Consider the following 13501-nt stretch of genomic DNA (forward strand, 5'->3'; position numbering starts at 1 on the left):
CAGCTCCAGCAGAGGATGCAACAAAGACTCCCATTACCATCCAGAGAGCAGCAGACCATCCTGTTTGAAAGGTTTGCTTCCCAGTATGAATATTACCCTATGCAAAGGGTGCCAATAAATTAGTTTTTTAACAAACTGCTCTTTGTGAGTCTTCAATGAGTGAAAGTGATGTTAATGCTGCACCATAGTACATGCATAATCAGAAGAAATTGCTCTCCTCTAACTCTTTTATAATTTTTGCTAAGCAGAAGTAGGTAGAGAGGATGAGGATGAACAATTTTAAGAGAAAGAGAACATACATGCTTTTATCATTTGGGTTCTGAGTTGCAAAAATGTCCTTTCTTTTCATTTTGACCATTATGTGCTATTTATGTATGAATATGTAACTCACAAATTCAAAGTCCAAAATGAAACTTGTTAAAAAGTTTCTCTGAAAGAGTAATGAATGTTTGGCATTTTTCTAGATAACTGTTGTTCTGTTGTGTCAGACTACTTGTAGCAAATGTCATTGTCCAGGGTATGTTACTACTCATGCGTTTCAATACAAATTCTCTCTGCTGCTTACAAGAAAATGGTGTCTTTAACCTTTGTACATGTAAAACATTGAAATTTTTGAGAATCAAGTATTTTTTTCTTTTTTGCTGTGCTAAAAACTCATTTATGAAGCCTAAGGATCCAGGTTATGTTGTCACCTCTCTTTTTGTACCAAACAATTTAATAACTTTCTCCTTTGCAAATCCTATAATAAATGAATTTTCACCAGGCTTTGCAGCTGAATTCACTGTATATCAGTGTTATGGATTTGATGGCTTTTCGTCTACCTTTGTCTCTTAAAGTTTACTTTTTCTTTCTAAAACTTTCTTCATAGAGGTCTATGTTTTTGAAGCATAAATCGGGACTCCCCCTCATAAAACCCAAACAAACATAAAGATATGTAGTTGTCAGAAGACAAAAAAATAGTTAAATAAAACAAACAAAAAAATAAAAAACCAATAATATTGTTTGAAATGCAATTTTCTTTTGTATAGATCCTCTCAGAAAGACATAACAATGGCAAGTTTTTGATACATTTTCTGTTTCAAGAGAAATGGAAGATCAAATTTTACTATCATCACACACTTTGTTTGAAAAATTAATTTCTTGCCAACATAACTGTAACATTTCGTTTAAAGAATTTCAGTCACTAAGTTTCCTTGTTAGTGAAAAATTCTGAAGTGAAAGGTGTGACATGACCTGATGGAAATCATACTATAATTATAATCCAGTATTACAACTTGTTTTGCAGAATAAAGTAGAACACAGAGAAGGAATATAAAGGGAATAAACAAAAGGTAAACTAGGAAACAACATGTATAAAGTAGAAACTTCTACCTTGCTTGACTAAGCTTTTGTCTGGAGGGCTTAAATCGTGTTCCAAAGTATTCTATGTATTTTGCGTTTCATCTCAGTATAAGACCATCCATTGTGTATCCAAACAAAAACTTACTGAAGGTCTGAAGTTTTTCCTACACTGCAGTTGAACAGATGTGCAGATGCACTAACACCTCTTTTTACAAAAATATATTAAGGGACAAGGTGGGGGGGGGGGGGGACAGGCAAAAGAGAGATGGAGAGAGATGTGATTGATCTGTCATGTTCTTCAGAAATTTCCAACAGAGTATAACATGTTCATATTGCTAAAATTTTATTCACAGGAAAAGAATCAAGCCGTGTTCAAGTTGTCTTAAATATGTTGAAATAAATGGTTTGAAATGGGAATCCATATATCATCTGAGAGATCTGACTCATAATACAGGCCATCAGTTAACAAATAAGAAATTACGAATACTTATTTTGACAGTAAAAATATTCTCCACATAAATGTTATAATGGCAATATTTCTTAATGTTTCCTAAAAATCTTTTTATGTAACTATGAATGCAGCTAAAGTATGATTTTACTGCCAACAAATCAGATTTAATTTGTGTCAGCTTTTAGGGCTTTTTGGGGTTTATCTGTTTTGTTTTTTTTTTTTTTTTAAATAAAGTTATTACAGATGAAAAAGAAAATTCTATTACTTCAAATATCACATAATAAATGTACTGTATTTTAAAAAAGCTGCAGGGTAAATACAAATTCTTTAGTCTCACATTATAAGAAACTTGTTTGATTTTATTGGATCTTTTTTCTTGCTATGAAAATTACCAAAACTGAACATTCAATTTAATTTATACAGTAAATTAAATTCTGGCATTTTGTATGAATCAACATACCTGTAAGCTATCAGATGAGAGTTGTACATTCAGAAAGGCTACTATATGTCCTCCTCCACAGCCAATTGTGTTCAAATAACTAGTAAAATTTGACTTTCTTCTCATGATCATTAAGGTTGATCTCTTCCAATGTTTAATCTGTAGCATCATGAATACTGCAGTACCTAATTTTATTTACTATAATATAAGCATTGAATAGTGTTTAAATCAATAATCTTGCTACAGAGAGAGATGGAAGTGCATATATTCTTTCATTTCATGACTTCTCATTGAGCTCTATTGACTTCCACTGCTCATAATGTTCAAAACAATGCACCAGTATGACCCTTTATAAAGTGACCATCTGAATTTTTTTTGCAAGAAAATCTGCAGTAATTTTCACCTATTATTTCAACATAGCTCTAGGGCTGTATATCAAAATGTGGTAGCTGGCACATATAGTCATGTCTTAGAAAATGCTTGGATATCAGTGGAAGGCACAACAAAGATTGATGCTGAAATCTTTAGGGAAGAATGCTATAACGCCTAACAGAGAAAAGGTTTAGGTTTGGGGCAGTGTGAGATCACTAACTGTAAGGAAGAGTCCCTCAGTTCTTTACTTGTCTTAATTACTTATTTGCTGTGTGACCTCAAGCAATTCTGCTTTCCTCACTGTATTTTGGTGTCCTTAATTTGGCACATCTTCAGCACAGAGGTCATTTCCAAAATCAAGTAACAGTCTTCAGCTTTATTAATATCAGCAGTGGTCTGGAGCCACAGTCTAGAGCCACTGAAAGGTATATTATAATTTTTTACTTTAAGAAGTTACTATAATAGAAAAATATGTATCTAACACTTTATTTACCATAAGGAGTTGCTATCATAGAATCACCTATACATAATACTATATTTATTATTTATTTTAAAATAAAAAGTGGCACATTATGGGGGAGGCTTTTAGCAGCTTCTATAACCAGTTAAAAGTGAAGATGTGATTACTGTCATCTAGTTTTCATTCTATGGTAAATAGTTTCAAATAATGATTTCTACATTATGTATGGATATACAGTAAAATCAGAAATAACTTAAGATCCCAATCCAGAAAAGCAATTAATTTCATGAACAGTCCCATTTGGTTTCATGAAAAGATTTAGACGTTCAAAGATAAATGAACGATTTAGTGTTGAAGTGAATTAGTGTCTGGTGAGTACAGGCAAATGGTTTGTAGATCAAAAGAGGTAAATATGGTAGGAAAACTCCAGAAGCTATTTCCATTGAAGTAATGGAAATAATTTGATTATTAAAATATTACTATGAATATTACTTGTTAAAAAACAGTCTTCCTGAGAACTATTTCCTTAAAATCAGTTATGTAGAAGAGCTACATTACACAAAAAGCAAAGCAAACTTAAACACTGTTTTCACTTGCATTTCTTCATTTGGCTTTCTGAAAGAGAAAATTAGTATTATGTATGAGTAAGAACTAATTAAACTAAGTAACCGTAACATTTGTGCTAATGATACCAATTAACCAACAGTGAAAGAACATGTTAAGTGAAATACAGAGATATTGTCTAAAATATCATTAATATGAGACTTCATACTACTGCGTTTTATATAGAGCTGTTGTGTTTATGCAGAGGTGAGCATTTCAAGGGTGAAATTCAGCACAGGACAGGAGGAAACTTCTTGAGAGCTGTTCCTGTTAACAGGAAGAGCCTGATCTGAGTATGTCTGACTTTCATTTAGCATCAGTGCTGAGGTCTGCCTCCATATAACTTCTTCATCTAGTCTTTCAGCAGTAGGAAGTCCTAGCTGAGTACAAGATTGTACACACACACACACACACACACACACACACACACACCCCGCCACACACAAAATAGAATCTTAGACACCGGTTATTGACACGTAAACAACAGAAATAAACATTTATAGCAATTCACCATCAAATCACACATTCTCGTCATCAAACATTTAATGGGAATCTGTACTGAAATTGCAAGGTACTGTGGATTACGAATGAACTGAAAACTGCTGCCCGTAGTAGTGTGGACCATCAGTAATATGCAGACCAATTAGACTATAATAACCCAGGGAGAACTGTCTTCGTTTGTGTTATATGAAAGCAAACAAAAATAAACTCTGTGGACTTGTTTTCTCAAATGGCAAAGGGCAAAAAACAAGGCAGGAATAAAATAACTGGAGCCATAAAGAGTTTATAAACAATGCAGGATTAGAACATATTTTTCAGTGTTTAAATCAGTCTAATATAAACTTTCTAGTCATTTAGGTTTCAAGTCAGGTAGAAATTGCATAATATGAACATTTATTCAAAGATTCAGATGTGAGTATTTAGACAGAACTGAATATGTAGGCACCTGTTTGAGATGACTGTTGTAAAACTTGCCATGGAGTAGCTTAATTTCACATGTATTTACTGTGATAAATAAAAATTAGTTTGCTATAAATCTTTGAGATGTGAGAAAAGATAAAACAAAATGTTTGGGCTATTTTTGTTAAATTTCATTATTAAAGTTGTACTTTTCTAGGTGTTTATTAGCAAAAGTTAAATATATCTATAGACTTTAAGTTTCTTTAGACCATTGAAGTCTATCACCAAAACCAGATATTTAACTTTGCTTTTGTGGTTTGTTTGGTTTAGTTTTAGATACACATTATCTATCTAAGAGACCATAATGTCCCATTTAAAACAATGTGATGCACTGTATTGCACATGTAGCAAATGTGCTAATAAAAAAACTATGCAGAAATATTCAGTTAAATGCTTCTTTAAAGAAACATCTGAAGACTCTTAAATAAAATGTGAATATTTACATAAATGTGAATATGAAATGTGAGTATGTTAAAGATATAAACGTGAATATACTGTTTTTCAGTATAAGTATGAGGGCCTGTTCATACATCTATTGGTTTGGAAAGCGAAATATATGAGGATTTCTGTTTCTTAGAGGTACTAAAAAATAACATATTACAGAGTAAGAGGTAAAAATTGCTACTACTGGTAAAAGTAAAACCAAAATGAAATGTTTATTACAAAGTAGCTATCATTCTTTTCAATGGGGCTCAGGCTGTTTTGATATTGATCCTACAAGCGAAGCTAGCCTTTTTTTATGCCCATTGGTTCATTATTACTGAGTTTCCTGTGGCCAAAAACAGCATCTGATATTTTTGATAGCTGTAGACAGCTTGTTCCTAAATGGCTATCTTAAATTAGGTTTAACCAGCTAATAAAAATGGACTCTTATCCTCTTCAGTTTTGAATGAATGGTAATTGAGAGAGAGAGAGAGAGAGAGAGGGAGAGAGAGTTCACCATAATCAAGATGGTGACAATAAGATTTTTAATTGAGTCTAATGTAGATATAACTTTTACCATCATCTGGTATATGATTAGGAAATGGGCTTAATTAAGGTTGCGTACATTATGGCCACGTCAATGAAGATGATTGGTATTTTCCCACGCCATAGCCAAGACCACAGTTAGGACCCAACTCAGACTTCACACATAAAATGGTAACTTGGCAAACTGTAAAGCAAAACTCCTTTAGGTGTTAGTGAAGATCAATATTGCCAGTTGCTGCAGCCTGTTACACTTTGAAGTGTAGCAATCTGATCACGTTTTTGAGACTGAAATGACTTTGAATGGTGTTGTTCAGAATATTTATTTTATTAAGACACTGAGGTTTTTCCCAATAAAGAAAATGCATATCTAGTATATTAGATTTACTGAAGCACCAGCCAAATGAAAGCTGTTATCAAATTTACATACAAAAATACTACATCTCTTTTAAATATATATTTCCTTAGTGTATATCTATTTCTATTTTTTATATGTAAATTTGACACAAAGCTCTAAGATAGTTCTCAGTTAGGAGATTTTTTTTCTATTTCTCATTATAATTTTACTTCAATTACACTAAAGGCTGATAATACAATTCATAGTTTTAATGAAAAAATTATCCCCTAAATTAATATAAGAATACATATAACTGAGTAGGAAACAAGCTTTATAGCTGATGACCTTAAAATGGATGCTAAGAAACAACTTGTTTATAATCTTCCACACAAAGGAACATTTAGATTTGAAATCATCATGACAATATGAATAAATAAACATTAATAAAAATGTAATTATATCTTTAATGAAAAATAAGGAAACAGAGACAATTACAGGTGTATGTTGATTTCAGTTTGTGGTTCAGATCTTGTAGCACTCTATTAAAATTCTCCTTTGGTCTCTGTAGAAATTGACATAACTTCACCAGGACCATGATGAAGTTGGTATTTTTATGCAAAATTCAAGGATTGCTGCTAGACTCATCTTAAGGAAAAAAAAAAAAAAAAAAAGGGAAGAAGAAAAACCAATAACTGTAATAGTAACAGAAACATTTTCATAATTAAAACTAACAAAAGATGGGATTTTTTTTCTATTTCTGTTTTTAAATAGTGTCTAAACCTAAGCCTCCTTAAAAATGTTTAGTGCCCAGGAAATGGGCTTCCCAGGAAGTAAGAGAGGATATTGATTTTCCACTGAATCATTAGAATAAAGATTCAAAAAGTGCTTAGTTTCATACTAAGCTGACCTTGATGGCTGAATGCTGAGGGACAGCAATAATTCCCAAGAGGAATAATTTTTCTGTTAAACAGATTTCTTCTGAGCAAGTCATGCTGATGCATCCACTGCACAAGTTTTTAAGAAGCTGCGAGGCAGCAGAGAAGGTGAAAGTCTCTCCATGAGCCCTCTGGATACCTTGTGTCCATAGAAGACAGTGACATCTCAAAAGATCAGGGTAATTCGTCTCATTTATGTCCTTTCAAAGCTGTTCACCCAATCTTTATAGATGTTGGAGCCATATGTTATTATCATAAAAAATTATAGAAATCAATGATTGCTACTACAGTATAAGAATGAAAGAGATGTTTATAATGAATAGCAATAGTCTTACTGTTTGGGGGAATAATTGCAATACTATTAATGTATTATTATTAATAATGTTAATTCTAATAAATATGTTATATTACTTATATTACATTTTAAAAAAATAATAATTACTCCTGGAACCGTGGCTTTTATTATTCTAGTGGTGTCTTACATTGTAGTTAGACTGTTGCTTGGATAAAAAGATAACAATAAAATGCTGCTATAAATTCTGTTCTGTCTTTCTTTTTTCTGCCTTTTTTTTTCCCCCAGAAGATTGAACTTCTTGACTGGATACTCCATTTTCTTTAGATTTCCCATAGGGTCTTATGAATAGACCTAAAGAATTGTAGTCTGACTGGCATCAGCCATGAGAGATTCATGTTGATAATGCCTCATGGACCTTTGTGGTCCTCTCCATTTGATAGAGTATATTTCATGACCCCAGGACACATAACAACAAGACTTTCACACAGAATTATTTCCACAACAGTTCTTAATTGTCCCAGTACTCAGTATTAGAATGTTTTATTTTTAGACAACTCTAATCCCCAGCACAGCAGGTACCAAGATTCCCCATATAGTGTGACAGAAACCTTAAGATACCTATGTTACTTCTATACAAGTAAATAGCTACATCTTATTTCTTACACAGTAAGTAAAATTTTTTCCATGTGTACAATCCCTTCATCTCTTTTTGCTGGCTAAACTTATATGGTTATGTTAATATGATGCAAAGACATGTAGCCTGTAAAAAAAATGATGAAGCAATTTTGTTACTGCAAAGCAAAGTTTACTTACTATTGGTAAAGCAACTGTAATACAGATGGGTATGGCTTACACTGCAGTCCAGACCGTTAGTACTGTAAATAAACATGTATATCTACTGAAGACAAAGGAAGCTGAAGAAACCTGTACTGTGGTAGGCTTGTAAGTAATACCCACGTCAGGTAGGGAGTGGAGCTCTCATCACTGCCTGAATGGCTATTTCTCTTCTCTAGCTCTCAAAGTTTCATTCCCAGATGTCCTTTAAGCACTGATGAATCTAGTAAGAGTGCTTTAAGAAATTGTATCACACCGTGTCTGCAACTGAGACAGACAAAGGAATTTTTAATCTTAAAATTTACAGGGATTCTGAAGTGAGTACAAGCTTCAAGTACTTAGGTGTCATGAAGGTTTGATGACCATTTTTATGCTTGCTGGAAGAAACATGGTTGCTTAGGGATTCTTCAAGTATAAATTTATATCCTGAAAGATAAAAGAACAGATTGGTAAATTTTGTGGTTATGAGCAGTGGCCCAACCACTGAAATAACTGACATGGCGTTTAGGCACACACCTAAATCCTTTTATGCTAACACTTCTGATACTTATATAATTGTGCAAAGGACAAGAGCTGTATCTTCACAAACATATCAGTCAGGATCTTGTTTCTGCTGGGATTATTTTTCAAATCTGAGAGCCTTTTCATACCATTTTGACTCATGAAGAATACTACTTTACTTTGCAAGCATTTCCATTAAAAACAGCAAGACTACTTGTTTGTTTAAAAATACATTTGATTCTTGGCTTGCAAATTGTCATGAGCGCTCAGCAAGACACATCACAAGGAACTTTTATTACCTGACCACTCTTAAAAAGGCCATTTTTGCATATTATACCAAATGGAATCTATGTCAGCTATAAAATCAAAGGAACATTTGGGTTGGAATGTGTCTCTAATAATAACAGTAATTATATTTAGCACTTACTTAGCAATTTTCATCTGAAAAGCACTTACTACCAACATTAGCTACTTAATTCTCCCAGAACCTCAGCAAGGTAGGCAGCTATTCCACCTCCCTGTAAGGGGATGCATTGTTGGCTGGCAGATGATTGTTCACTAAATAGAACTGAAAAGAAAAGAAAAAGAAAATACAGCTAATCCGTAAGTTTTAAGAAGAAAAACTTTAATACTAATAGTTTTAGGAGAAAGATAAAGTGTGAAGGAACAATTTTGTTCCTTAAAATGCACAGAAAGCTTAGCTTAATCAATAATGACTCAGTGGAGTCATAGTCCTGAGAAATATTGCTACCATACAAAAAGTTTATTTTCCAGCCTACCATCTTGAATGTGAAAGTCAAATGGGAATCTTCAGAAGGTGTTCTGTTGAATGATTATTTTCCTGAATACATGGATCATGAGAAAAATGTCTCTCAATCTCTCTGCCTACCTGACAGCCTTACCGGTTCTGCAAGTTCTCCAGTATTTCACTGTTACCCCAAGGCAACATATCTCTGGAGTGTACTATCCAAGATGCATCCCTCTGTTCCTTATACTCTTGGCGGTTAGAAGATTGTTGGCTGCTCTCCAGAGTAACACAAAAGAGCTAGAATCTGCCTGGCTGTATATTAAAGAATTTAATTTGTTCCATTGTATCTGTTTTCTATAACTGGCATTGGCATTGCCTGTCATTTATGTAATCGCAAGAGACCATCTTCTGGCAAAAACAACTGTATGATCTAAACAGATGTTATTTCCATTAACAGTCCAAATAGATTGGGGGTGGGAAATAAGTCAAATAAAGAGCTATGGACTTATTTCTAAGATAGAAATGATAATAATAATAATAATAAATTTAGCTTTAACAACTAATTAGGACAGTTTAGAAGTGACCTCTCTTGAAGGGAGTGCAATACACAGTAATGTTCTTAGTTGGTAGACCTAGATCTATATTTTTCTACAGGATGTTCTTTTACATTAAGAACTGTTGATTCAACAGCACTGGAACATTACACCAATCAATTTTTATAACATGTTTTTTCTAGGACTGCATATTTGGAGCATCTTGAAAAGATTACTGTTCCATATTGTAATTATATATTTGAACACAATATGCCATGATGAAGACAATGTAATGTAAATATCTCATAGTTCCTTCCACCTCTGTCTTTTTCTGCCAATGTCATCCGAATCCCCGTTCAGTTCTGCTACCTTCCATGATCTTCTGTTTGTTGCTGTTATTTCTGCATCCTTTATTTCCTCACATTTTGTTGTGCATTGCTCTTTATCACGCTCCTCTACTATCTTTGCTTATTTTCATTTTATATGTGCTTTTCTGTCTTATTTTTTTCTCACTGTACCCCATCTTGTCTCCCACAAAGTTTCTCTTTCAGTCCCAGTTGCCTGTCATTTATTTGCTTCCTCTAGTCTGCCGCAGGCAGATATCCTTTAACACTTTTAAGATTTCATTCTTCTCCCTCTAGTCTCCTTTTCTTTTTGCTTCTCATATCAGCATGTTTGGCTCCTGCTCCCTGGATGGGACTTTCTATCCCAACTACAGAAAGCAAAATCTAAGTTCGTTCAGTCTGTCTATCTATCTATCTGCTGATCCATTGAAACATCTACTGTAGTATTCAAGCCAGACTAAAAAAGAATTTTCTGAATAAAATCCATCAAATAATTAGACTATAACTGTAAGCTAAGTTTACTATGAATTATTTTTCACACAACTGATCATGATTTGTTGTAATCACACAGTAATACATAAATAGTCATTATATCATATAATAAGTGAATAGAATTATACATCAACTCTGTTTTCAAAAAATTTGGGAAGTTATTTTTATTTTCAGAAAGGCAAGGCATCTTTAGGACCTATGGATTAATTCAGCATGTACAGCGTTTTATTCTGCAACCATTATGATACAAGTAATTTTGAGAAAATATATTCTGTTCTCAACACACATAACAGAATTAAATAATGCAAGATAAGAACAATATATGGAATAAATTGTGAATATACTGGTGTAAAAACAGATGATGAATGCAATTGAAATTAAAGCTTTCAGTCACAAAGTCAATAATGGAAATAATGGAAGGTGGAGAAATTAAAAGAGACAAATGAGGACAAGATTTTCTTTTTAATTACATTTGGTGAGAGATGGAATATAGATAAGGTAGAATTATACCCTTCCCCAAAATATTCCAGATATTAGGGATTGTATAAAAGAAGGCCAAAAGGCACAAAATTTAGGACACAGAAGTTAATTTAAATATACTACTTGAGCAAACAATTATAAAGGCCATATCTATTAAACAACAGAGCAGGATAAACTACTCAGAGTCAACAATTTATACTACAAATATATTTTTATTTTTTCTCTTTGGAAGCCTTAGGGGATTAGAACTTGATTTGCATTAACGTAGCTGGAAGAAAATATTGTCTGAAGATATAAAAACTTTCAAGTTGTCAAGACAGTTAAATATTTTGTTATTTCTTACAAATCTCTCATTATTTAGCCTTAATTAAAGTAAGTTTTAATTTTCTCCTTAACTGAAAAATAGCAACTCACTACTACAACTACCACTACCCACTTTTTTCTCTTCTTCTTCTGAAATTTTTGGAGTGAAAATCTACAACCACCAAAAGTAGTTCCTGTCTGTAAACAGCATTTTGGAATTGTCTTTAATCTTATAAATTTTTTTCTTCATCTAGAGGATGTTTTAGAACTACTTTTTATTTATATTTTGAGGCCTCATCCTTTCCTTTGTAAATGTTTTTACTATGGGAAATTGTGCAATCTTTTGTCACCTTTTGGAGTTTAGAAACAGACTCTTGTTTCACCTTTTATTCATCTGTATGGTTTTTATTTGTCATTTTTACCTCTCTGTCTCCTTCTAAACTATTAGCTCTGCAGAGAGGAAGAAAAAAAAAAACACAAAATCAACATTTCTTCTCCTCTCCAAAAAAGTATGGCAATAAGCTCCAAGATTTTTGTTTCATTTATATGAAAACCCCATCTCTGAAACTCAAAGGTTTTTAATTGCTCAGAAGTTTCCTTGTTCTATTGAAATGTAGCTTTCAAGGGAAGTAATGCTCAAGAAAACCTTTTAAGTAATTCAGACCAAATTTTTGAAAGATTTTAAACATCAGGACAAATTAAAATATTTTTTATGATCAATATATATGTTAATTGTTTTGGATTGGTGTCAGAATTCCAATATTTGTAGAAACACATAATTTGTTATATAGACTTGCTAATGAGTGTTTCCATTAGCAAAAATTAAGGAATATGTATCTAAATTAGTATAAATTAGAATAAACCTAGTACAGTTTTCTGAGAAATATGTTTAGGGTTTTTTTCTCTTTTTTCTTGGTTTCAATCTATTGTCCATTTGTGTTACAACATACTCTATTTTAAGTCACAAGTATCCCTAGAAAATTTTATAAATATTTATTAGTTTGGGGTGTCATGGTTTGAGCTCAGAGAGTGTGAGTACCACGCAGCTGCTCACTCTCCCTTTCCCCCCAGTGCTAAAAAGGGGGAAATAAAGCAAGGCACTGCTCACTCCCCCCTTCCCCCTTATCTTCCAGTGCTTAGAAGGGGAAAAGCAAAAGGCCCAAGGAGTTGAGATAAGGGCAGGGAGGGATGATCTCATTTGTTATTGGCACAGGCAAAAGATGGGCTTATTAGGGGAAGGAAAAAAGAACATAAAATTTAATACAGACACTAACCACAACAACGGGTAACAGACAGAGTAGGACCGTGAAAAGTATTACCACATCTTGAAAACACCTTCCCCATGTCACCCTGGGTCAGCTTTGCTCACAATAGCTCTACCACCTCCCCCAATGGTGCAAGGGACAGGGAATGGGGGGTGCGATCAGTCCCACTGCTTCTTCCACCTTGGGGGGCAGGGGGAACTTCTAGCATTCGTCCCCTGTTCCAGCACAGTTTCCCTCTCCCAGGAGACAGTCCTCTACAAACTCTCTCCCACATGAGTCACTCCCATGGATGTGTGGGTCACCCCCACGTGTTGCAATCCTCCCAGGGCTGAACTACAACAGTGGGAACTTCTTCCCACAGGGGGACTTCTTAGGGCACGGTCACCTGGGTCAGCGTGGGGCCCTACAGGCTGCAAATCGATATCTGCTCCACCGTAGACCTCCATGGATGGCAGGGGAGCAGCCTTGCCATCTCACTAAGGGATACAGGAGAGTCTCTGCTCCAGTACATGTCCTCCCCTTCCTCCTCCTTTCTTCCACTGACCTCGGTGTTCACACGGATGTTCTCCTCACAACTCCCACAACTCCTCCCACATTCCCCTTCCTACGTTATCACAGAGGTGCAGCTAATTGGCCCGGCCTCAGTGCAAAGGCATGTCCAACTTGGAACCGGGGGAACTTCAAGAAGGTTCTCCCAGGAGGCCATCACTGTAGCCCCCTCCCCTGCTACCAGAAAAACCCCACCACACACTCAAATTAGTACAGGGTGTTTTGGTTTACTTTGTGGTTTTTTGGTGCTTTTTTTTTTTTTTTTTTTGGTAATTTTCAGTTGCTTAAGCATT

The sequence above is a fragment of the Strix aluco genome, chromosome 2, assembly GCF_031877795.1.
Source record: "Strix aluco isolate bStrAlu1 chromosome 2, bStrAlu1.hap1, whole genome shotgun sequence".
NCBI classification, from domain to species: domain Eukaryota; kingdom Metazoa; phylum Chordata; class Aves; order Strigiformes; family Strigidae; genus Strix; species Strix aluco.